The sequence below is a fragment of the Delphinus delphis genome, chromosome 6 (genome assembly GCF_949987515.2).
Source record: "Delphinus delphis chromosome 6, mDelDel1.2, whole genome shotgun sequence".
Taxonomy (NCBI): domain Eukaryota; kingdom Metazoa; phylum Chordata; class Mammalia; order Artiodactyla; family Delphinidae; genus Delphinus; species Delphinus delphis.
The window spans coordinates 74,087,651-74,113,794 of NC_082688.1; positions in this window are offsets into that span (position 1 = coordinate 74,087,651).

Below are 26,144 nucleotides of genomic sequence, written 5' to 3' on the forward strand. Positions count from 1 at the left end.
AGTAGCCAGGACATGGAAGCAACCTAAGTGTCCATAAACAGATGAATGGATAAAGAAGATGTGGCACATATATACAATGGGATATTACTCAGCCATAAAAAGAAACGAAATTGAGTTATTTGTAGTGAGGCGGATGGACCTAGAGTCTGTCATACAGAGTGAAGTAAGTCAGAAAGAGAAAAACAAATACCGTATGCTAACACGTATATATGGAATCTAAGAAAAAAAAAAAAAAGGTCATGAAGTACCTAGGGGTAAGATGGGAATAAAGACACAGACCTACTAGAGCATGGACTTGAGGATATGGGGATGGGGAAGGGTAAGCTGTGACAAAGTCAGAGAGTGGCATGGACATATATACACTACCAAACGTAAAACAGATAGCTAGTGGGAAGCAGCCACATAGCACAGGGAGATCAGCTCGGTGCTTTGTGACCACCTAGAGGGGTGGGATAGGGAGGGTGGGAGGGAGGGAGACGCAAGAGGGAAGAGATATGGGAACATATGTATATGTATAACTGATTCACTTTGTTATAAAGCAGAAACTAACACACCATTGTAAAGCAATTATACGCCAATAAAGATGTTAAAAAAAAAAAAAAGGAATTCCAGCCATGACAGCAGTAATTTGCTAGCAGTTTAATTTCCACATTACATGTATGTATTTCCATCTATGTATGTATGTATGTATTTAAACTATAGGTTTACCGTTGTTATTAAAGAACGTTTGTAACCCTAAAAAAAACAATAATAATCTGAGCAAGCTAAACTGATTTCCTTAAATATATATCAAACTTAAAGGCTGATGGAATATGCTGGACCCAATTTTACCAGTCAGTTCTAGCTTGGGAAATTAAACACATTTTGTACACAAAATACGCTTCATAGGATAAACCATAAGAAGGACAAGAAACCTAGAGTAGCAATGACTTGCAAAATGTTAAGTGGCTGGAAAAATAATGGAAGCAAAATTAATCTGTCCTTATTTTTAAGCAGTTAATAATGATCTGCATGAAGAGGCAGACAGGAATGTTTTAAATTAGGCATCAAATGGACAGTGAATTGAATGAGAATAAGGTGATATTAACAAATAATGGAAAGGTACCACTGGCTAATATATGGAATAACAACTCATCATGGAATCATAGACGTGAACCCTTTGTGTATGTGCAGGTAACCATGCCATACATGCTGCAATCTCTAGAGGGAGTGCGCAGACTGTGAGGAAGAATCCAGCAGAAAAAGTTAGCCAAAACATAATTTTTTAAGGCATTTTAAGTTACAAAACAGCAGAATCTTGATACTGGTGAGGGTCCTGAGAACATCTCAAACATTCAAAAAGCGCCTAACTTTCTCATAAAATGCAGTAGAACAAGGCTTCTCTGGAGTTCACGTGTAAAGAGCGAATGCCACTCTGAGATGCACAAAGAGTAGCCACATTCCCTCCTTCATTCACTAAGGACACACGCTCTAAATCTAGGGCCCATGACTCTAATTAGTGACTCAGTGAAGTGACAAATTATATATAACCATATGTCATGCACCTTTGGGGTCATATACAAATAGTTTTACGAGTGAATCTTCAAAGTCACATTACAATTTTCTGGTGTGCTTATTAAAATGCAAATTTCTAGGTTCAGGGACTCTATATTTTAATAAGCACCCTGTATTATTTGGCTACAAGTATCCTTCAGCCTACACAAGAGGTTAATATTAAGTGTGCCATTATAAGGGGATACACTATATCTTGATCCAAGACAGCAAATAGAAAGATACGGTACCTCCAAGGATAACAGATTAGCAATTAAATTACATGTGAGCCGAAAACAAAAATAACATGTTGTACAATCAAGGCATTCCTGAAGGTTTTGGTGTAAATATAAGACAAGAAAAAGGACAGACCGACGGCCTCTCAAGTTTCTTTCTATGTCAGGATTTTCGTAATGGTAGCGATTATCCTGTAAGACAGTTCAAATTCTGTTGCTTTACCCTTTCAACTGAAAAGCAAAAATGCTTCATAGTGTAATATAAGAAACCATCCTTTTTTAGCTGAAGAACAAGTAATAATTATAGTTCTACAGATTGAGTGGTAGGATTTCATCAATTACAAAAACCAAACAGCCTGACTTGTGATGACAGAGCGCGTAAACAAATCAACATACAGTTTTTGTTGTATGGACTATTCTTTAAAAGATATATCGAGTAGGTACTTAGATAAATGTCTTTTATTTTGTGGCTCCTCCAGTGGAACTGTTTCTGTTGTTAAAGAATATAAGCTTCACCAGCATTGCCTCCTGCACTGCCTACCTTGCTTCTCAATAGCAGAGAGAAATCTGCTGTAACTTTGGGACTCAGTGGAAAATGAAGAAGCATTAACTACACTGGAGTAGATTATAACAATGTATAATCTCAATAGTTCTGCAGTATATGTGATTAAATCACAGTTACAACTGAGCAAAAGAAACCAAAGTAGGAAGAAATAAAATAAGGCCGATATCTCTTAATATAAGATTGAGAAGACTCGCAGCTCAAAGCATACAATTTAATTGAAGAAAAGCAGTGTATTCTTTTAACACAACCTCACTTTGCTCATACCACTGTTTTAGGGAATGCTTTGATTGCAACACTATGTTAGCTAGGGCTGTTTTATCTTTCACCTTACAGAAATGATCCACCATAGCGATTCCCATTAGGCTGTTTGTCTAAAGATAGTACCAGCTGGAGGTGAAGCATTTCAAACCTGCTACCTCAGCTCATAGTAAGGTTGACCTGTGAGTGAGGTCTTTCTCACGGCTCTTCCCACAGAGCAGGCAGACTGAGTACCAGCCAAACAGCCAGAATCAGAACAGAATCCCAAGGCACTAATGCTAGCCTAAGTTATGCTGCTTATGTACTCCTGGAGTAGCAGGAGATGGAGGGACATGTCCAAGTCATCTAGGGAGAGGTCAAAGTTTCAAACACCAAGTGCCGAGGTCAAAGGCAGAATCTGAAGTGTAAGAAAGTGAAGATATTGGGTACTTTCATTAACAGAGTGACTTTATCATTTCACTCTATCACCCCTTAGGAATTATAGGTATCAGTTAGAGGTCGAAGAACAAACTAAATTTTCTGAGTCCAGTTTAAAGACAACTTGTTAGCTATAGTATTCTCCCAGGGTTGGAAAGAAGCTTGATCATAAGGTCACTCACTAATCAGTCGTCTACACTCTAGAAAGCAGAGTCTTCATTGCTTTCCCAGAGCACCTTTTAGAATTAAAAATGATGTCTGTGGTTAACCTGGCATACCATCTTCAGTGACTCATATATTTTTTTTAAAGTTGAAATACCAGGGTGTTCTAGCTGACTCAACTTAGGATCAAGATATTTAGTGGGAATCGAATGGAAAATCTGCTCTGAGATTCCTTAATGAACTTAATGAAAGGAACATAGATAGTAAAATCAGAATTTAGTCAGTTACTCTTGCTGTGACAAGGTTTACACTTAAAACCACACCATTTTATTCTCCATGCTTTCTGATTCTCATTCAAAAGTATTATGCAAAATAGAAAATAATAAAACAGAACAAGATTAAGATACTAGTCTATGCATGATAAGAGATCAAACTGTAAAAAAAGAGACAGCTATGGTCAAGCACAGAAATTTATCCAAATATCAAATAACATTAAAAAATCAAACAAAGCCTTTCATCTGAATTTTTAGAATTCCTTAAAGCAGTAATTGTCCCGTATCAGAAACCGAGAAGTCTCATAAAGGAGTAATTTTAAGTAGCCAGCACTGCATATAAAGCTCCTGTCAACCTTAAGATTATAGATCAAAAACTAGAGGCAGGGGGAGGTTTTCCAGGTATTTCAGGAGACTATGGAGTTTCATGGAAAAAGCACTGTTCTCTAGAGCTCTGGACTGTTTTTTAGTTGTTTCAGCTCAGGTAAGCTCCTCTGAGCTTCAGGGTTTTTTTCATCCAAAAGGCAGAAATTATAAGAACCACTAACATATTTTTAGACCAATGTCGTGAAGGTGTAAGAGAAAAGTAAGGTATATAAAAGTGCTATAAAACTGAAAAGCACTGCACGAATATAAGCTGTTATTACTTACCTGAGGAGACAGTCATATTTTCTGTGTCCTGCAGAACTCCTGCTGTTATTATCAAACAGTCTGGCTCCGATGACATCTTTGTTCTTCTAGTCATCACCTTCTTATCCTTTGACCACTTTATCCTTAGTCTGTCCACACAAGCAAATGTCATCCTCATTGGCACGCCTTCACAAACTAGTTAGGCTTCACAAGCCAAAATATACCAGTAGGTGATTATATGAGAGGCTTATGTTTCTCTTGGAAAGTGATCTTGTCTCTGGTGGCTTCTGAGATACTGTGTCTTGTTGCTGGCTGGACTCCATGGTACACAGGAAACCTAAAGGTTGAGTTGGATCCTTCTCTGCCCCTCGATCAGTTCCACAGTCACAGACGTCTCTTCTGACCCCCAGCCAGCCATCTCAAAGTGACTGCCCAGAATCAAAAGATATTCCACAGAGAGGCGTTGAAAAATTCAGTTTCTGTGAGGAAAAAACAATATTAGAGAATCAATTTTCTATGTCAATAATAACTCCAACTTCTTGAGCACCTTCGGTGGGCCAGTCACTGTGATATTACACATGAGGCAGGATAATAATTTAAAGTATTAATTTAGGTGTTTCTTTCCCTGCATTTTGCCCCTTTTAATGCTCACTTCTTCCAATCTTCATTCAAGGGATGAAGACAGAATTTTTCTTTGCTTTCTTCAAAAAGTTTGGGGAAGAGTGACTTGTATTCTGAATTTCCTCACCCACTAAACAAATAATGCTGGATGCTCCTGAGAGACACATGGGAAAAGGGTATTTGTACATATAGACCAAACATCTAGGAGAAGCAGGGTACTCTCCATACCTTTGTCAGTAAAACATTTTCTTTGGCTTGAGTAAGAAGCAAAAGAAGAGAGAAAACTCCATGGATCCTGAGAGCAAAGAACACCTATTCCCTGGTTTTCAGCAACAAAAGACACAGGGCTAGAGGAAAGGGCACCTGGGATATGGGCCTCTAGAGAATGTCACCAAATACTCTACACTCAAGCTGGGCAATGAAGAGAGAATTAGAGAGCCCCGGGGTCTGAAAGGGCCACGCACACTGAGGCACTGGACGTCTCCAAGGCCACCTGGGTTAACCTATGACCTCAGACAACAGCTAACTCTCCCACCAAGACCAAACAGCCAAAAATCTTACCACTGTATGATATTCTTAAACAGTGGATATTGCTCCCTAAAGAAAGGGAGAATAAAATTTCAGGTACAAATGGAATTGAGTTATCTTTGTATCTCTACTAGCCCAACAGAAGAAGGGTTCAGAGTCAGAAATTACCAGTTAAAGAAAATGAAGAAAGCTTGTTTTCTTCCACCCCTGGATTTATGGGTCTAGATTAATTCACACTACATATTTAATGCCTCAATGAATCCCTATTACAGCATTATACATTAGGAATTACTCTTTCCCTTGCTATACATGAGAAGACCTAGATAGAGAATTTTAAGTAGCTTCTCAAGATAGCACAGCTGGTTTATGATGGTGCTGGGCTTTAGCCCTAAGGCTTTCTGACTCCAAAGCCATCTCATCTTCTATTCTATAGTACCTGTACCATGAGGTTGGGCAGCCTGGGCAAAATTCAGTTTTGGCCAAGTACACTACTGATTCTTCTTAAAGGAAATATGAACCTGGAATGTACTCTTGCTCCCTCATATTAGTACAAAGTGAAAAGAGATTTTGGGGGTTTTGGTCACAAAAGTAAACCCTACTAATCAATATAGTTCAAAAACATTTGCACTTGCCTTTTATAGCTGCAATTACAATTTTGAAACACTAACTAGATTTTTCATAGGCATTTTACATCCTAATTTCTCCACATGTGTGGGCCTGGGGGTGGTTCAGAAAGGACAAAACTCATGAGGGATAAAGCATCGTCTGCAGTCATCAAGTAATTTTCTGAAGATTAGAGACTTGGCTGGTCTAAAGAAAACTTTGGCAAGACCCAGGAGCAGAGGAGGCAGCTGGGAATAGTTCATGGCTACTCCCAGGAGTTCCACCTGCATCAGAAGGAGGCTGGCACCAATGCTGCTGAAAGAGCTGCCAGTGGAGATTGGCACTTATGTACTGAGACCAAGGGGGAAACAAGTTGCAAGACAGTGTGCCAGCTGGAAAACTAGTGCCCTGCAAAAGGATGGAGATGAGCTCTTATGGAGGGTACTGAATAATAATTTCTAACATGTGCAAGGAAGGTTGTTATGTGGACACGGGGGACTGGAAACAGATGCAGGGCAATAACGCAATCAAGCAAAATGGAAGGCTAGAAGGAATGAAGAGAAACATGTCAGCCTTGATTGATTTAAAAAAACTTAGTCAGTTAGCATGGTCCAGAAAGGGAGCCTGGTTTAGTTCATTTGGTATCAATTATATTAAATCATCGGGTAAGAAAAGGAAAGATGGAGCAATAAGATCATTATGTAAGGAAGGGAAAGACAGTACACAAATACATGTTAACAAGCTGACTGATCTGATTTTAATCCAAGACCTGACACTTTAAAATGTACTCCCCAGCGCTAGCATCACCCCTCAGCTCCACCTTAGATCATCAGGCATTAGATTCTCATAAGGAGCACGCAACCTAAATCCCTCGCAGGCGCAGTTCACGGTAGAGTTCACGCTCCTATGAGAACCTAATGCCGCCGCTGATCTGACAGGAGGCGGAGCTCAGGCGGTAATGCAAGTGATGGGGAGCGGCTGTAAATACAGATGAAGCTTTGCTCGCCGGCGCTCGTTCACCTCCTGCTGTGTGGCCCACTTCCTAACAGGCCACAGATGGCTACCCGTCCATGGCCTGGGGGTTGGGGACCCCTGGTTTAAAGATTAGAGTTGCACTGATCAAAAATGAAATACTTGGAGAGAAGTCTGAAAGGTAGAAATTAAGAGTTCAGTTTGAGATGGGTGAAGTTTCAGCTGTAGAAACGTCAAGTAAACAGTTGGCTGTACAATTGTGCAGTTCAGGAAGGAGTTTTGAGACTGGAGATACACATTTGGGAGTTACTGGCATTTGAAATCGTTGGAATAGACGGATTCACTTATGAGGAAAACAAAGTAAAGGTCTGAGAACTTTCAGGGCACTCTAGCATTTAGTACTTGGAAAGATGAAAAGGAAAGAGCAAAGGAGACTGAGAGGGATTCCCTGTGAGGTAGAAGGAAAACCAGGAGAATGTGGCATCCTGGAAACCAAGGGTCTGTTGCTGCTGCTGGGTTAGTAGCATGAGAGCTGAGAATGGAGTGCTGGGTTCAGCAATACAGCCAGTGCCTGACAACCTTGACATGAGCAGTCTTGGGGAGTAATGGGGATGAATGCTAAAATGAAGCAGTTTCAAGAAAGCCTGGAAGGAAAGGAAATGGAGTATAGATAACTCTTTCAAGGGATTTTGCCAAAAGAGGGATTAGAGAAATGGGGCTGTCTTTGGAGAGTGATGTGAGTCATGGGGATAGATTTTGTAAGTGGGATCCCACTTTATCAAAAGGGATAAGCTTGCTTACAGAAAGAGAAAGAAAACTGATGGGGGGCAATTGCAAGAGTGAAGTCCTTGAGCAGAAGAGCAACCACGGGACACCTTATCCAACAGAAGGAACAGACCATGGAAAGCAGCTGGGGGTGAGGAGGTTTATTTTCACTGCAACAGGAAAAAAGAGAGAGTGTTTGGGTGCAGATGCATGAACATTGGTAGATGTGGGTGTGTGAGCATACAGAAAGTTTCCTCCAATTCCTTGATTGAATTCTTAGCATCATTCACAGTGCCTGGCATGTGGCAGGTGTTCAGAAAATTTACTAAATGGATGGATGTACATTATTAAATCTGATTCCAAAGAATTTCCTAAGAGTAATGCTCTGAGCAGGAGCTCGCCTGGCTTTTAGCTTAAACCTGCACTATAAAACAGAAGACAGTGAGAGGAAAAGAGAGAAGCTTTCCAAATAAGCTTTAAAGATTTACTTCATAACCTCCACCCCTCGCCTTTCCTTCTAAAACAAAGATGTGGATAGAAAGGTATGGGATGTTGTACTTTTATTATAGAAGTAATTGGATATCTGTGACTCCTCTTACCCTCTCATAATATCTGCCGGATATAACTCTCGGCTTTCTCATTTTGGCTACATTCCCAGAACTGTATGTAAAGTGTTTTCCTGAAATATTGAAAAGGAGCCTACATTTTAAGTTCATCATCTCTTTGCCTGAAAAGTGGCTTATTCTCTTCCTGGTGAAATTGCATTTTGTGCGGGCTTTTCTCTTCCTTGACTATTAAAGTTAAAACTAGGAAACAGTAAGTTTCATAGAAGCCAAGCATGTTGTGGTGGACAATAAAGAGATAGGAACATCAATAAGGAAAAGAAAATAAAGATGACAAGAATGTGTTTTTAATGTGAATTAATGGGAAGAGAGGGGATCCAATGTTCAATGAGATTCTACCAGGTGCTATGCTGTCTACATATATTATTTATATTTAGTCATCTCATACACATGCACACACACCTGGAAAGTAGGTATTATTCATGTTACAAAAAATGGAACAGAAGTTGGAGGTTTAAAAAACCAGTATTTCCACTTTTTAGGTAGATTATTATATACCAGATCTATTGCTAAGTACTTCAAATGCATCATCTGCTTCCATTTTTAAATAACCTTGAAAGGCAAATATTTTTACTCCATCTTCGAAGATGAGAAAACTGGAGCATTAAGAGGTTTAATGATAGGCTGAAGTTAACACAACTACAGGGGCTCAATCCTAGTTGTTGGAGACATACTCTTCCTGTCACACTATGTGGTTCCCCAAGGGAAGTTGAGCTGCCAGCGAACTGAACAATACATGAAGAGAAAGCAAAACATAATTGCTGAAAAAATTTTGATAAATAGCATCAATGGCCCAATGGTTTCGCTGATTATACTCACAAACTACGTCACAACTGGTTATATCTAGTTGCATTCCTCCGAAAATGAAGAGGAAGTTTCCTTTTATTTCCAAATCTCTCTCAATGCATTCTGACTTGAACATTAGAAAAAATGTACGAGTCTTAAAACTCAGTGCAAGATGGCAAAGGTCTTGTCTTTTTGATCCTTTAAGAAGTAGCGGGCTTCCCTGGTGGCGCAGTGGTTGGGAGTCCGCCTGCCGATGCAGGGGACACCCCGGTCCAGGAGGATACCACATGCCACGGAGCGGCTGGGCCCGTGAGTCATGGCCGCTGAGCCTGCGCATCCAGAGCCTGTCTGTGCTCCGCAACAGGAGAGGCCAAAACAGTGAGAGGTCTGCGTACCACTAAAAAAAAAAAAAAAAAAAAAAAAGTAGCTGGCTAGATTACAATGGAATATAAAGAAAGAAAACATTATATACCATGTGGAAATGTACTTATGCATGTACGTGTAACTTTTTAAAGAGTAATTTCTCCTCAGGCAACCTGGGAGACATAGTAATTGAGAACACAGTCTTTAAAATCAGAACTGAGTTTCCAGGCTGCCCTCACCAGTGCCTGGGTATGAGATCTGCCCAAGTTCCTTAGACTAAGCCTCATGGTCTCATCAGTGAGAAAGGGCTGATGCTATTACCCACCTCACAGAATCACTGAGAAGAGCACTGAAATAATCCCGTTAGCACAGTGGCTAACATAGAAAATGTGCTCAATAAATCCTTTCTGTCCCAAATGCCATTTGGAAATACAGAGTAAGGCACTAATGGTCACTTTAGACCCTGTGACAAGCATGGGGATTGACCTCCAACAGAGCGCTGGTTTTTAAAGAGGTTCTAAGGATTAAGTCTGATGCAGATACATCACCACACAGGCTGCATGATTAAACTGCACCTCCGATTTAATTGCATCTCAGGTGCCAGGTGTTTGTTACAATTCCTCTCTCCGCCGCAAGGAAAGGCTTATGTTTTATAAGTACAACAAAGTGGAAAGAAGATGAAGAAGTTTAAATATAGCAAAGACCTTAGTACCTCAGTACATGTGAACAGGGTCCATATACTCTTCCAAGACTATATTATAAAATTATAATGCACCAACAATTTTATAAAATCATTTGACAAGCTAGAGAACTTGAAAGAAAAGAACGTTTAAAATTTTAAAACCAGCTTGGTTTTAGTTTTCCTAACAAGTCCAAAAGGAGTCCTAGCCAACTCCCTAGGTCCTATGCAATTACCACAACTATTCATTTAGGAGAGGAATTCATGCCAATTCTTAGAAAGAAATGGTATTTTCTCTTTCCAAATATGATATCATTACTATACACACCTTCTGCTGAGGACAGAATCCTGGGGGAAAATATACCTTTATTCTCTCAGAGCTTTATCTCCAATATCATAGTATCTCCACAAATATAAATGTTCAATTTTTCATGCTTCTATTCAAAGTCACCTCCTCCATAAAATCTTCCCTGATGCCTCATCCATGTGTAAACTGGTTCTGCTTTTCTAAACTCATATATAGTATTTCATTATTTTTGACTGATTCTAATCTTTATCTCTACCTCTACCTCTGTCACTTTTACTACAGAAGATTCTGAAGGGCAAGGGCTATCTTTTTATGCATCTAAATTCTACACAGATCTTAACACAGGCTCCTAGACATGCATAAACTCTTCCCCACCTAAGTATTAAGCATTTGATGTGTTCTAGACACTAACATAATAATCAGTTATGTTGTATTGAGTGCTTTCCTTTTGCCACAAATCTCAAGACTCAAATCACAAATCTCTTTATCAAGGTTTTAGGGACATTATCTCCTTCAGTTCTTAAAACTACCCTGAGTAGGTCGCAATATGACACACATTTTATAAGTTAGGAAGCTGAGGCTTAGAGATTGTGAACCATGGACCTGAGATCCTATAATGGTAATGTCTTACTCAGTTCTTCTTACTCCGGAGCTCATGCTGTTGACCACTATATTAACCACCACCACTGCAGGCACTCAGTAAATACCCACTCTATGAATAAACAGATAAAATTCATGGACTATGTTTTGTTTTCCTGTTCTCCAACTCTAAGATGAGAAATAGGCAAGTGATCATATTTTTTAAAAAGACTAAGAAAGTCCTTACATAAAAAGAGCAAACGATGACCAAAACTTAAATATTTTTTTTATCCTTTGAATAACCCAGTAATGCAAACATAATACATCTTGGGTACTGCTGAGAGCATTCAAGTTTATTCTCAGTGACCTGCAACCCGCCAGTTACTTAGACTTAGCGCGTTATGAAAGCTTTGGCCTTGCATTTATAAAGTGAAGGGAGAATTCTGGCACTTCCTTTGGGTAGTAGGACCAGTTCCTCAAGCAATTAAGCTTTACTTTCAGTTAATAATACTATATTGTGTACTTGAAGTCTGCAGACAGAGTGGATCTTAAAAGTTCTCAACAACACACAAAAGGGGCGGTGACCATGTGGGGCAATGGATGTTAACTAGCTTGATTGTGGCAACCATTTCACAATGTATACATATCAAATCATTGTGTTGTACACCTTAAATATGTAAAATAAAAATAACCTTCACTTTCTGCTCCACTCCAAAAGAGGGGAAAGCAACAGTTTTAAACCTTTCCTAATAATTACAAATTCTTACATTTGATCCATATTATGAACAAGTGACATTTCTTACTAGTAGTGTAGAATAAATATTAGATCCAGCTTGAAAAAAAAAAGGGGGGGGGGAAGCACGGATAGAGGTAAACCTTGAGGAGAAAGTCAGTTGTGAAGAAGAGGGTATGGCTGCCTGGTAACTATATTCATCCAAGCTTCTCTCCAAGTACAGTATACTCTGAATTATTTTTCCATCCAGGGTGCTACAGTGGGAATTCAATGGGGCAATATGTGGTTCTTGGAAAAATGGATTAAATAGGGAAAACAAACAATATGTTTCTATTAACACTAGCTGAGCTTCTCTTATCTTGAAAATCAGGATTCATATTCTGCAAGCAGTATGTGAAAAGCCTACGCTTTTTGTAGAAAAGAAATGGAAAGCAAGAAGGCTATTCTTGAAAGAATAAAATACACATGTTAACCTCCTAATAATGATACACTAAGGGTTAAAATATGCACACAAAATTTCAAAGTTTGAGTCCTAGCCTTCTCTAATAACCCTTGGAGCCAGACATGATCAAAGACCCTGGTAACCATAGTTGCTTGATGGGTGAAGTGGCTCTGAAATCAGACTGCCTGGCTTCTAATCCAAGCTCCGAATTCACTAGCTGCACATCCTTCATGTGACTTAGCCTCAGTTTCCTGAATTAGAGTTCTGGGAGCACAATATCCGATACAGAGAAAGTACTCCAAATGCTAGCTATTATTAGTGTTTTGCTTATTTTAAGTGATTAAAAGTTTCTAAAACTTTACTAATAAAAATTAAAATTGCATAAAGAAAATGAAGAACTGAAGATATTGCTATTCAGGTCAAGTCAAGCAAAAGCAGTTGTTTATGGTGGGGGAGAAGTGTGTCGAAGTTTTTGATTTTTGTGCTTTAGTATCATTTTCTTTTTAGAGCACTTGAATATATCAAAAGAAGGGGCAGTTTATAACAATTCTCACTGCCTCATGAGTAAAAAAAGGACCACCAAAGGGGCATGCCAGAAGGTGAGAAAACAAAATTCCAGTCCAGAAACAACTGTCTACAAGATATGTTTCCTAAAATGTTCAGTGCACATCAGTTCTTTTTTAGATGCCCTATGAGAGCTCATTGCTTATAGGTGATTACTCTAATAAGGCTATTTTTGGTCATTGTTTGCAAAAACCACAGTCCTCCTCAAGTTACCAAGGAAAAACAAACTGCTTATGGAAAAATGCTTATTAAAAAAACTAAAGAATCCTAGCTCTAGGAGAATAGGATTTGGGCAGCTCCAGAGACCACAACTCTCCTTCTCTCTGACCATCTTCTTTCTCCTCCCCTGAGCCTCTACCTTCTCCGTTCTTCTGTTCTTGTCCTCCTCTCTCTCTTTCTCCCACTCACTTTTCAATAATCTATGGTCAAGGACATTGGGTTACACAGCCCATTTCCCACTCAACAAAGATGGCTGGCAGGGGACAGCGTCCAAGAAGGACTTCAAATGAGACAGGAATCCTAAAGCATTCCATTCTTTTCCTGGCAAGCACTCTTGTCCCTGTAAATACATCAAAAGTAGCCTCTGTGGGCTTCCCTGGTGGCGCAGTGGTTGAGAGTCCACCTGCCGATGCAGGGGACACGGGTTCGTGCCCTGGTCAGGGAAGATCCCACATGCCGCGGAGCGGCTGCGCCCGTGAGCCATGGTCGCTGAGGCTGTGCATCCGGAGCCTTTTGCTCTGCAACGGGAGAGGCCACAACAGTGAGAGGCCCGCGTACCGCAAAAAACAAAAAAACAAAAAAACAAAACAAAACAAAAAAGTAGCCTCTGTGTAGCAGTTACCCATCTATCATATATACAACTACCACCAAGCCCAATTTTTAAAAACATATGTCTTCCAAACAATCTGAGATCTATAGAATTTAATTTTTATTAAATCTTACTTACTCACATTTATAACTTCTAATCAGAGCTGCTGACTAAATAATGAGGTTTGTGAGGTTGTTAATATGACTCAAAGCAAAGGAACTTGGTCCTTTTATTAGCATGTTTAACTTTATCTCAAGTAAATGTGCTCATTTTTTTAAGTTTTTAAATATATTGAAGTGGTTATGTAGTACTAAAATCTACCCCAAATACTGTCTTCAGAGACTGAAGTCTCAAAAATGATAAATCCCCAAGTTCATACAACAATGGGATGCTTTTTTAGGATAAGGACAAGATAACAAATGGTTTTACGCCAAGTGAAAGCATTGATATAGGCTATACTGATCGGTATTTCATCTCAAAATGAAAAGGCGAAAAGAATCACACTAGGAAAAAGCTATGAAGTTTCCTGAGATAGAATGTTGTGAAGGCACTCTATAATTGATGAAAATGTCTCTTGGATGTGACTGTTTATATGTGATTGGTGTACCAAAACTAGACAGGCAGGAAAAATAAGCCCTCATTTCATGAAAGATGGGTGGACACTTTCCAATCATTTTCTGAGGTTAAACTCAGGGTCTACATAGCATCAGAATCTTCAGTTAATTTTGTTTTTTTCTGAAATATCCCTTGTGGCACTATATGTGGGAATAGCCCACGGCTTTTTTACTCCTGAGATTTCAATCCAGAAACTGAAGGATTTTCTAAATTTTCCACCTGACCATAGACTCTAAAACGCTAATTATTGTGAACGCGCAAACAGAACAATACTGCCATTCATCCAACAGACAGTGAATACCCCAAACACTGTGGTGTTTAAATGTGTTCAATCTCTAAGATCTGGGGTTTTGTTTGTTACTACATCATAACCTAAATTATCCAGATTTCTGTGGATGCTATGTGGGGCATACAGAAAGCATGCCTAATCCAAGTGTTGGGGGCAGGAAATGTTTCCTTGTATATTGCATAAGCGTGCACAATTTATTTCCCTGTCACCTGCTCAGCTGTCAACCATGAGAACATAGCACTTTGCACAGTGTATCTGCCCAGTAAATGCTGGTTTAATTTGGATGGGTCAAAAATCAAACTGTTGCTCTAGAAATTCAACTTCAGTGCTCTTCGGCAGTGCCTGTTAACCGGAACTTGGTTCTGGACAAACTCTGGCTCTATTATACCATATAATTGGGGAAATTTACATGTGTTTCTTAATTTCAATGGGCATCAGATCCTTCATCAGCTCAACTGGAATAAGTATATGAAAATATTTATCATAACTTTTGTTCAAAATAGGTAATCAACAAAATGCTATTTTTCTCCCAGAATCACTGTCCTCTGCCTCTTTCACATTGCAGTGTTGATAAACTCTAAATTAGATATGGAACCCAAGATATTAATTTGCTTCTACAATGCTGGAACGCAAGACTGTTTGAAACATTGAAAACCTGATTTTTCATAAAATTAATATACATCAAATGTCTTTCCCCTTTAAATAAAATACCACTGACACATTATTGGTAAAATGAAAATATTTTGTTGCACATTTGACTGCAAAGGTACTTTTAAATTTTCCATTGTGAGATTCACAAGTATGTTTGCCTGGAAATCTCTTGATTTGTTTTTTCTTTTATCAATAGTATCACTTCTGAGTGGTCAAAAATGCCAGCTGCAGACCTAGGTCAAATGTAATTCTATGCACTAATTACATCAGACGGTTTGAAACTAATAGGAATTTTGCATGAGCAATTTTAACAAGAACAGGTACCTAATGATTCAATGGTATATTTATGTTCTTAAGCATCCCATGTGCCTTAGATACTCTTTGCTAAGTGCCGATTCAATTCCACCAGCTCTTAATAAAGCTAAACTCTGCTTGTCTCCCATGAAATGATTTATAAAGAAATCTTCCATCATCCTTGCTGGTAAGAAGGCTTCCCATTACACACTGCAGCATCTTCAAATAGGTATGCATTTCAACCAGGAAAAAAAATCTTTTTAATGATCATACTGCCATGATTTACAATTGTTAGCTGAGAGAAGTTTAATCCAGAGAGACTTGATGACATCTATGCCAAAAAACATGGGTAAGAAGTATTTAACCAAAGCCAAACATTTTGGAGTTGTGCTTCACCTTTGATGAACTCAGGCATACTGCTACAGATAAAACAGACCGAAGAAACAGACTCAATCTTTGTAAATTCTTTACATCAACCTTCCTACTAAGTGATCAAAACCAAAAAACTTAAAAATGACAGATGGATCCCTAAATGTGTGTCTGAGAGGAACTGGGAAGTTCTTGGTAAAATCTGTTCAGTGACTCTAACTGAAGCCCATTTAGAAATGTGCCAATCAGCTTGTGTGTTAAATATCTAAGGAGAGACTGCATTTAGGGTTTTCTCAACCCAAATCTGCAGGCTCAGCCTATCCACATACGATTTGGATGAGCACAAGGTTAGCAGCCATGATGCTCTGATTCGTCTGATTTTAATAGAACCCTCGGGGATTGACTCAATGCAGCTGACTGTTCTCTTGCTATATTAAATTGTCCCTAATCTGACTGGCTACATCATAATACTATAGACTACAGACTATTTGTCACAGCGTGATTCTACATTTGGTTCTCTGAGTTCAGGCAAGTTAGCTCTTTTCTTAAAGTTGTGAATTCTAATTTCAAAGTCTGAGGATATGGCCATCACTAGCAAATACCTTTAGGGTGCCAAAGTGGAAATAGAGGCTATCACTAATGACACGTGACTTGGCTATTTAAATAATGGCTATAGGTTGTGAAGTGTTAAAGTTAGTAAGTTTTCTTGGAAGCATATTCCAATTCTGCTTCTGGAGTTGGTGACTGTGTGCATGTGTGTGTGCATAGGTTCAGGCCTTGCTTACATTTAGCACAGAAGCTTCATTTATAGGAGCCTTACATGGGCATCAGTGTTTTCTTTCATGACTCACCATGTGTCCCAATGCTAAAGATACAGATTACAGTGCAAGAACTGGAGTAATTACAGCCTTCCAAATCCTAGGCTCTCAAACCTCCTCATTTCACAGGGCACCGTTAGTTTACTTTCCCAAAGCTGATTTCAGCACTTTGGCAGATGTTTCATGAATGTTGTAAATGGGTACAAAATGGAGAAATATCCTAATATTGAGAGTAGTAAATATCGTTGTCATGAGCCTAAGGCTTCTCTGTGCACATTAGAAAAAAGTACTCTCCAAAGAGAATGCTTAGGAGTTAAAAAGAGAATAAGTCACAGTTGTAATAATCATAAAAAAAGCAATTGCATACTGGTATTAGATACTCTGGGTAACCAGGTGCTAATAATTTTACTATATTAATGAAGACTTAAAGTCATATTGATCTACTCATTTGAATGGTATTTGCTTCAGCATTAGGAAAGCTTGATGTCTTCCTTTTAAACTCGAGTTATTAACCTGACCTTGTTATTGAGAGAATGCAATTCTTAATTTAAGGGTAATTTACAATGGCATCTATAACATTAGATACAAATGGGACATTAGCTAAGGATGGAGTGGAGGACATTCATGCATTTTTATGTTCTATTATGGCTGACAAAGGATCAGGCCTGGGGCACAGACAGCAGATATTTACATCCTGCCTTTTCTGCTGATACTCCTCACATCACAAGCCCCAGACCATGAAGACCATGAAGAGAAATGCAAATACAGAGATCTGAATTGTTTCACATCAAGTGCAAAGGTCTAAGGCATTATTTTTTTCCTCATTAGAAATCAGTTCCTACAGAAGTCTATATACGCCTAACTTTTCACTAAAAATATACATATATATATATATCTCTTTTTAAGATTATCTAACTAGAGCTTTTTAGTTCAGTAGTTTATCAGATGCTTAAAACAAGTCTTATTTAAAGATAAGAGTCAATTCTATTTAGATTTTCACAAAAAAGCCCAAATCAATAAACGATTGATAAGGATGGGACCACTGAAGTATATGAGCCCTACGGGGGATTCAATATCTTCAAATCAAAGCAAAGCAGGCACTACTAGTTAGTAGAAATTTCCAAGGAAACTCTAATGGTCTGTTTCTCACTAAGGCAGAGAACGAGAAGGTGCTTGCTGTTCTTCCATTTGTCCTGACCCTTTCCTGGGACTAGTCAAAGCAAGAGGAAAACTTGGCTCTATCTACCTTAGTGATTCCCAGCCCTGACTACATACTAGAATCATCTAGGATGCTTTAAACAAACAAACAAACAAACAAACACTGATGTTTACAGCCCGCAGTGGGCCAACCAAATCAAAACTCTGGTGGAACACTGAGCTATTAAGTTTCCTAAGTAATTCTAAAGTTCAGCTAAGGTTGAGAACCCTAGCCTACTTATTTGCTGTGGTGTGAGAAGAAAACCACCCCAGACCAAAAACATCCTTTCTACTAACTTGCTGCAGTACATGATAGTTCACTATTAAAACAACTCATTGTGCATCTCCCATGGGCTGCACTGTCCAATAAATACAATAGCCGTCAGCCACATGAGCTACTGAGTGCTTGAAATGCAGGCAGTCCAAATTGAGATGCTAAGGGTAAAATGGACACCAGATTTCAAAGACTTAATAGGAGATAAAGAACGCAAAAAACACGATAAATAATTTTAATGTTGATTACTTATTGAAATGATATTTTGACTATGGATGGAAAAATATATTAATAAAAGTAATTTCACTTGTGTTTACTTTTTATTGTAGTTTACAGAAATTTATATATGTGACTCGCTTAATATTTTTATTAAAAATTGCTATGCTAGGAAAATAATTTTGATGTGCTAAAGACAGTGGGCTGGGAAATTTTACTGATTTGTTTACAGATCAACCTATTTAAAACCGTTAGTTTCATTACAATATTGGTATAACAAGAGGCTTTGAGAATATGGAAAATATGACAGGTGAATGTTGCTTTTGAGAAGATGACTCAAAAAGTCCAGATCAAGGAACATTGCCTTAGTTTGAAAGAGGGCTGCCATGTTGAGCCATAGTAGATAGTGACATGGATTAGATGAACTCTGCTTGCTTCACAGCTGGAGGTTATTCTTGTCCCTATTCCTCCCTCTCTCTTAATGTTAAGCAATTAACATCTTCACTCTTTTGTGATGTCACAGTGGAACTACCATGAGTCTTTTGATTTTGCAGATTTGGGCTTATGCTTCAGCGCTTACAGCACTGCGCATGTAATCTTGAGAGTCACTTCATCTCTCTGATCCTGTGTTTTTTATCTGTAAAATAGAGATAAGACGACCGCTCCCAGGGTTAACTGAATGTTACTTAATATAAAATAAAACCCAATCTGGTGCCTGCTGCATAGCAGAGTTCAATCAATGGCTGTCATTCTTTCTCCTTCTCCACATGAACAACACCTATCTATCCTTTGTAACTCAAGTTAAAAATCACCTTTTTTTATGAAGCCATAGCTATGCACTTCCCCCTCTATTTTCCCATAGAATATCATGCACACTTTAATTACTTGGTAGTGTATCTTCTTGCCCCATGAGACTACCATGAACTTCTTGAGGTCAGAGCTTTTCTAATTCTTTGTAACCCCAACGTCTAGCACAGAATGTAGAACACAGCAGATGCTCAAGATCTGCTGGATGGATGGAAGGAGGGGGGGATGGTATTTATGATTCAGCCCTTGACATCTTTGGAGTTTGAGTACAATAGAAAAAAAAAAAAGTCCATGATTCAATGGATAAAAGTATAACAATAAGGAAAAGAACAGAGAGTATAACATCTGTCTTCATATTGCATTATGGGTGGTTGCTTCTCTGGCTTTGGTCAGCCACCTGGTAAACAGTCCATAACGTGCTGCACTGCTGGAGGAACATACAAGAGCAAATACCCCTAGCGTGGCACATCTCCATAGCCTCCCATGACAAGTATCATCCGAGGGCTTTCCCTGGTGGCGCAGTGGTTGGGAGTCTGCCTGCCGATGTAGGGGACGCAGGTTCGTGCCCCAGTCCAGGAGGATACCACATGCTGTGGAGCGGCTGGGCCCGTGGGCCATGGCCGCTGAGCCTGCACGTCCGGAGCCTGTGCTCCGCAATGGTAGAGGCCACAACAGTGAGAGGCCCACGTACCACAAAAAAATATCATCTGAGAAGCCACTACCCCCACTGGTTTTAAGCCTTCCCTCCCTCTACTAAGCACTGGCTCCACCCCCAACTACATCCGTCTACAAGTCTTTTCCTAGCCAACCCTAGGGAAAGCCCTTTCCACTACTCATCCAAAGTGTTTCAACTGAAGTATTCCTTCTCTTTCTCTCCCACTCCTCCACCCCCACCCCAATCTGAGCCTTGGTAAATCCCATGCTCTTTAAAATATCATCTAAAGGCTGCTTCTACTGTCTACCCTAATCAGACTAATGTAAATGATCTCTAGAAGTTCTATCCTCAAACAGCACATCGCTTGTGGTTCCAAATGACAATTAAAAAGCTCTTCCTGGAGGGCTTCCCTGGTGGTGCAGTGGTTGAGAGTCCACCTGCTGATGCAGGGGACACGGGTTCGTGCCCTGGTCCAGGAAGATCCCACATGCCGCGGAGCGGCTGGGCCCGTGAGCCATGGCCGCTGAGCCTGCGCATCCACAGCCTGTGCTCCGCAACGGGAGAAGCCACAACAGTGAGAGGCCCGCATACCGCAAAAAAAAAAAAAGAAAAGAAAAAGCTCTTCTTGATCCATGAGTTATTTGTTTCTGTCAAACCCTCTAGAATATAAAATCCCAGAGGCCAGGAACTACATTCTATTACCTCTATCCATTGTGACGCCTGGCTCAGGGACTTGCATTTTAGGCCATTAAGAATTTTGTGGTAGGACTAAAGTGAATCCCCAGGACTAAAATATTTAAGCCAGTGGATAGTATAGCCTTCTGAAGGTTTTTAACTTGTTATATTTACAGAGATCTATTCTGATTCCACTTATAATTTAAATTATGTGAGCCTAATATATCATACCTTCTGAACATTTCCAAACCAAACACAGAAGAATTCTAAGTTCCCTTTGAACAAAGAGAATGTGAACTGGACTCCATGTATCTTGCAGGCAGTAGCCGAAACACTGAACGTGACTAAGGAATTAGAGAGGGTAGAACAAGCCTACTGTTAGCAGGGGCAGGATCTGAAGAAAATATCAAGGCACAGTGGACAAGATGATACTGTAATGTCCTACAAAATAATCGTTTTAAATTATTTATTCAAAATTTACTTGTTGAGGTACAAAGCAATTAACTGTTTCAATAAAAGGTTGAATCTCGTTATGTTTAAAATATGACTGATGCATTATTAACACTCGACATAACATTTTTAATTATTGGAAGTTGTCTTTTATTTCAGTATTTATTAACTCCTAATTATATCTCATTAGCCAACTCTCATTCAGGATAAAGGTAACTATAGGAATTAAATTTTAAGATTTCATTCTAGGTAGATAGCACCATAGCCTGCATTATTCAGTTACAAAATTTTATCTCACACAGTTATCAAGGGACTCTTATGTATCTGCTATAAGTTTGGTGGTGCAGCTTCTAGCAGCCAAAGGTGGAAACCTGAGTTGATTGGCAATAGTTATTTTTTTGATTTATCTCAGTGATGTTTTATTGTTGCTTGTAGATTTAGGTCTAAGGCTGCTGCCTGGCTGGCCAGGCTCTCCAGTTCAACCCTAGTCAGGAGCCAAAGACATATTCAAGCTTAAAATCCTAAATCTATTGATCTAAAGGGTGATCAACATCATTATTTGATTCTGCAACAGTAGGTCTGAACACCTTTTGAGATAATTTATTCCCAGTCCTTCCACCTAATTACTGAGGAACCCTGGCATTTTATTATGCTTCTCTAGAGTTTTAAGTTCCTCAACTACAAAAAAGTAATAACGGTAGTATTTACTTCTTACGGTTGCTGTGAGGATTAAATGAGATAATCGGTTAGGACAAAGACGATAACTGATGCTCAAAAAACATGAGATATCAACTGTGTCACCAAGAAGAGGGAAAATAAATGAGAAATAGAAAAAAGAGAAGGCCAATTTGTAGAATGTGTCCTTATCTAAGAGAACGTCAAAGTAAACATTGAGCAGCGACACCCAGTGGAAAGAGTTTTCAGAATCAATCAGTTCTGGGTCTGATTCCCAGACTCACAGTTTACAAGCTGTGTGAAATTAAACATACTTTTTAATTTCTCTGAGCCTCCATTTCATTATCTCTAAAACGGAGCTAATAACACATGACCCATAGGTGGTGAGGATTAAGGGAAATAACGTATGTAAAGCTCTGAAATTTAATAAATAGGAGAGGAAAACATGAAAGGGTTAAATTAGTGCAGCATTTGTCTGTAGGCTGGCCTGTGACAGCTGTTGATGGATATGAAAGATGCTCTGTTTACTTGGTGAATTCTTCCTCAAGTACAGATGAAAATAGGAAGCCTTAATAACACCAGACTATTTTAAAATAACCTTCTGGCTAAGCCAGAGCTGTGCTAGCTTGTTATCACACCCAGGATTGTGTTTACCTGTTGAATTTTTTAGACAGGACATCAATAAACAGGCAGACCACTTTGAAAGGCTGACTGTGCCCTGAGCAGTCTGCAGGGAGAAGCAGAGTGTGCTGGTTGGATCACCAGGATGCTGCATAGAGGGCAATGTTGGCTGGAACAAGACTTGAAAGAGATCATGTTTCAGTGCTTCACTGTGATAGAGTTTGTGAAATGTCCTTTCTAAAACACTCACGAACTCCTCCTTCTGCATCCCCTGGGATTCTTTTATGGCACCAAAAGGTCTGTATCTTGTCCCACCCCCTCCAGATAATCCTAACGATATGATTAGCTTTAAATCTCACTAATCTGTTCACCTCCAAACTTTGGACACACTAAGTATCCAGTAAATGTTTGTTGAATAAAATAAATAATTTATTTGAAATAAGATAAATATGTAATTATGATGGCACAGGATACTGTTATTGCATCTGTGGAAAACAATGGAGACTATATAACAGGAGATATTAAAATGTTCATACTCTAGGATCCTATAATTTACTCCTAGGAAATAATTCAACAGAAAAATAAAGCTCTATCCATGATGATGTTTTGTGCTGGGCAATATTATTATTTGAGAAGTGTAAATATTTAACAACACAGAATTATTCGAGTAGATTATGGCATCTTATAAAGTGATACTACGTCTACCTTAAAAGAAGTAACTGTAAAGACATTATTGCAAATTTACAAAACATCTGGTAACAGCAGTAGCATACAAACTCCCCAACTATGCTATGTTAATAACTTATAAAATACATATGACCATGTATAGCTACCATAAAAGAATGCATACACACGAAAGGTTGTTGATGTAGAATGGTCAAATTATGGGTATTTTCCTGACAGAAGTCTTCTTTGCTGTTGTTTTATTTTTAACAATTAAAGAGAAGTGAGAGGATAGCCTTGAGACTGCTCTTGTTACACAAAACATTAGTTACCAGAAATAGGTATGTTAAGTACCATTGTGTGTTCATGTATCAGGTCATCATAGAAGTCATAGACTTATCATAGAAGTCATTCATGCTTTGTGATCATGACTTAGTTAACTGCCTCCTTTATTAGAGTACAAGGTTTGTGAGGCTCTTTGGGGGCAAGGAGTAGATGTGTCTCATTTAGTGATTATCTCCTGCATTTTCACAATGGTATGCACATTGTAAGTAGTAATATGCAATTTGTTTATTCAATAAAAGGAAAGAAACTATACTGCCCCAAACATGTCATTCCCATCCATTAACTACTATCTGAAAATCTACATCAAATTCATCTTCTTAATTTCCAAAAAGGAATACTTCAAACTCTTGTCAGTCAGGTACAGCTGGTATTTGTCTGAGAGCTGACTTTGATAAGGGAAATTAGAGTCCTTAAGTTGAACGGAAAGTGGGAAAACACTAAAGGTCAGTAGAAGGAATACCAAGGTGATGAAATAAAAATTTGTATTCTAAGCCAAGTCAAGGAAAATTTAAATATAAAAATTTTTCTCTGCCCTTTGGCCTCCTCTCTCCCCTCTACTTTCTTTTTTTTTTTTTTTGCGGTACGCAGGCCTCTCACTGTTGTGGCCTCTCCCGTTGCGGAGCACAGGCTCCAGATGCACAGGCCTCCGCGGCACGTGGGATCCTCCCGGACCGGGACACGAACCCGTTTCCCCTGCATCGGCAGGCGGCCTCTCAACCACTGCGCCACCAGGGAAGCCCTCCCCTCTACTTTCAATGTGTATCTGCATTATGCATCGATCAGACCTCCCCCATCAGCAGAAATACCTGCTCAGCCATAAAGAGCAACATTCTCCTAGCACCACCAAAATAACTCCTTAGGAGGTAAACTTCCTTCTTAATCTTGGAAGGGGTCATGATGACCCATGACTCACTACTCACTTTGTACACGTAGATCTCGATTGTGTAAACTATCTACGTCATTTAATGTACAGCCCTCTGTCCAAAAAGTTATATAACTGTGCTTTGACCTCTAGTGTGTGCAACAGTTCTCAGAGCTTGCTGAGAGACTGTTATCGGGTTATAATCCTCAATTCGGCTGAAAGAAAAATTTCCATTTCTTTCTTAGATTAATTTTTTCGTTGACAAAAGATGTATTTTGCTTATTTTACAACCATGTGTAGGTCTACTCTCTTTTAATTTGAATTTGTACTATTAGGAACTCACTTCTAATATAATGTGTAATAAAAAAGCTACAATAAAACCAGCACTTAAAACAACAAATACAGAAGCCTCAATTACTCAGAAATGTGCTATACATTGTGGCATTTTGCTTATAGATCAAAATCAGTTAATACTGAGTATTTATTTAGAAAAGGGTTTTCTATAGGATATCCAAGACTAAATGACCATCTTTCTAATCTTTGGCCAAATTCACAGTATGAAGAGTCATAGTTTTTAGACCTAAAGAAATCTGAGACCTAGAAAGGGCTTCAGAGATGAATAATCTAACTTTACAGATAAACAAGCGGAGGATCAAAGAGATCAAGTGATCTATCCCAAACTCAAATATTAGACTCAACTTCAAGTTAGCAACACTTCTTATACACTATCAATGAATTCCTGAATGATGTCTCTGAAACACTATAAAATTCAATATTATCAAGGAAAAGATTTGACTGTGCTTATAAAATTACATGTACTGAAGCAAGAAAATCTTCTCAGATAAGACACAAAATTTACACATATCTTACTCTGAGCTTGCCAATGGACATTTCTGGAAATAGGAGTTATAACAAAAAAAGTTTTTTAAATGTTTACTTAACCAAAAATATAATGTTTCCTCAAAATTTTAATCTACGACTTTATTAACAAAGCATTTGGGGGGAAATTTCAAGCTTTAGTAAAGTCTGTTCTCAAGTCTGCTACAAGAGTTAAAGAAAATGAAAAGCTGATTTGAAAAACTGAAACAATTTCAATAGCATCATGAGTCTTAAAACCTCTGCATCTGGGAAGATAAAATAAAACTAATTTCTAGGTGAGTTTTCAAGTAGTGAGCTTTGAAAGTCATCCTTCTAATATACAAATTCTTTGATTTCTAATGGTCACTGTTTGAAAATAGTACATATTGTGTAATTTACAAACTAAAGACAGCTAACTCATTTCAAAAGATCACTTTGAAGACGTTCACTTAAAATCATTTCTGATGTTCAAAGAAATAATATCCACATGGAACTTGAGTACATATTTCTCTATCAATAGGATAATTTGCCACAAGCAATTACAGAGCATACATTTAACGGGATACTGCCTTTGGAATTTTCAGACAGTTAAACTAGTTTCCCTTGTCAGTTGCAAAGGTGTGAGGTACAGGGACATTTAAGACCTATCAAACTTAGTGACGCTTCCATCTTGTTAAAGAAAATTAAAGGACAACTTCCTCAATGAGACTTTTACATTTAAAATGATGAAGTACCACTAAAGACAAATGATTTGCACAAAGGATGGTGCATAAAAGAGACAGTCTTTGAATTCGTAGAGCTGTCTCTATAAACAGCATTACAACTATTTTTCAGATAATTTGTATAGGTCATACAACACTATGTCTGAATATTCCAACTCACTGTAAATAAAAGTGCAGATTTGATATTTTAAAACTTAATTTTGAAATAATTGGAAAATAAATTATTTTTAAGTATTCATTCCAAAATTATTAATTTTTTAAAATAAAATTTAAAACTTGATAAAAAACTAAAGCAGTTATTTTCTGTTTTATAATTCTCTGTACTTTCAACAAAATACTAGATCAATATTATTCATTAAATTAAACACAAAAACATGGCTACTATCTATGGGTTTTCTTAATTTATTAATTTAATCTTCTGTTCTTTAATTTCTAGTATGGTTGTGCTAGCTCAAGTTTTCTCAAAATGTAAACATGTCCTATTGATAGAAATTTACAAAAAGAAAAATGTGTTTCCTTTAAGTTCAGAGCACTCTGGATTAACATTAATAAGCTTGTTTACTGCAGGACCTTTCTATGACTTTTAACAGGCTGACGTGCATCATGAATCTGCATCCACCAGCACTGCATAAGGCAGGGGTCCCC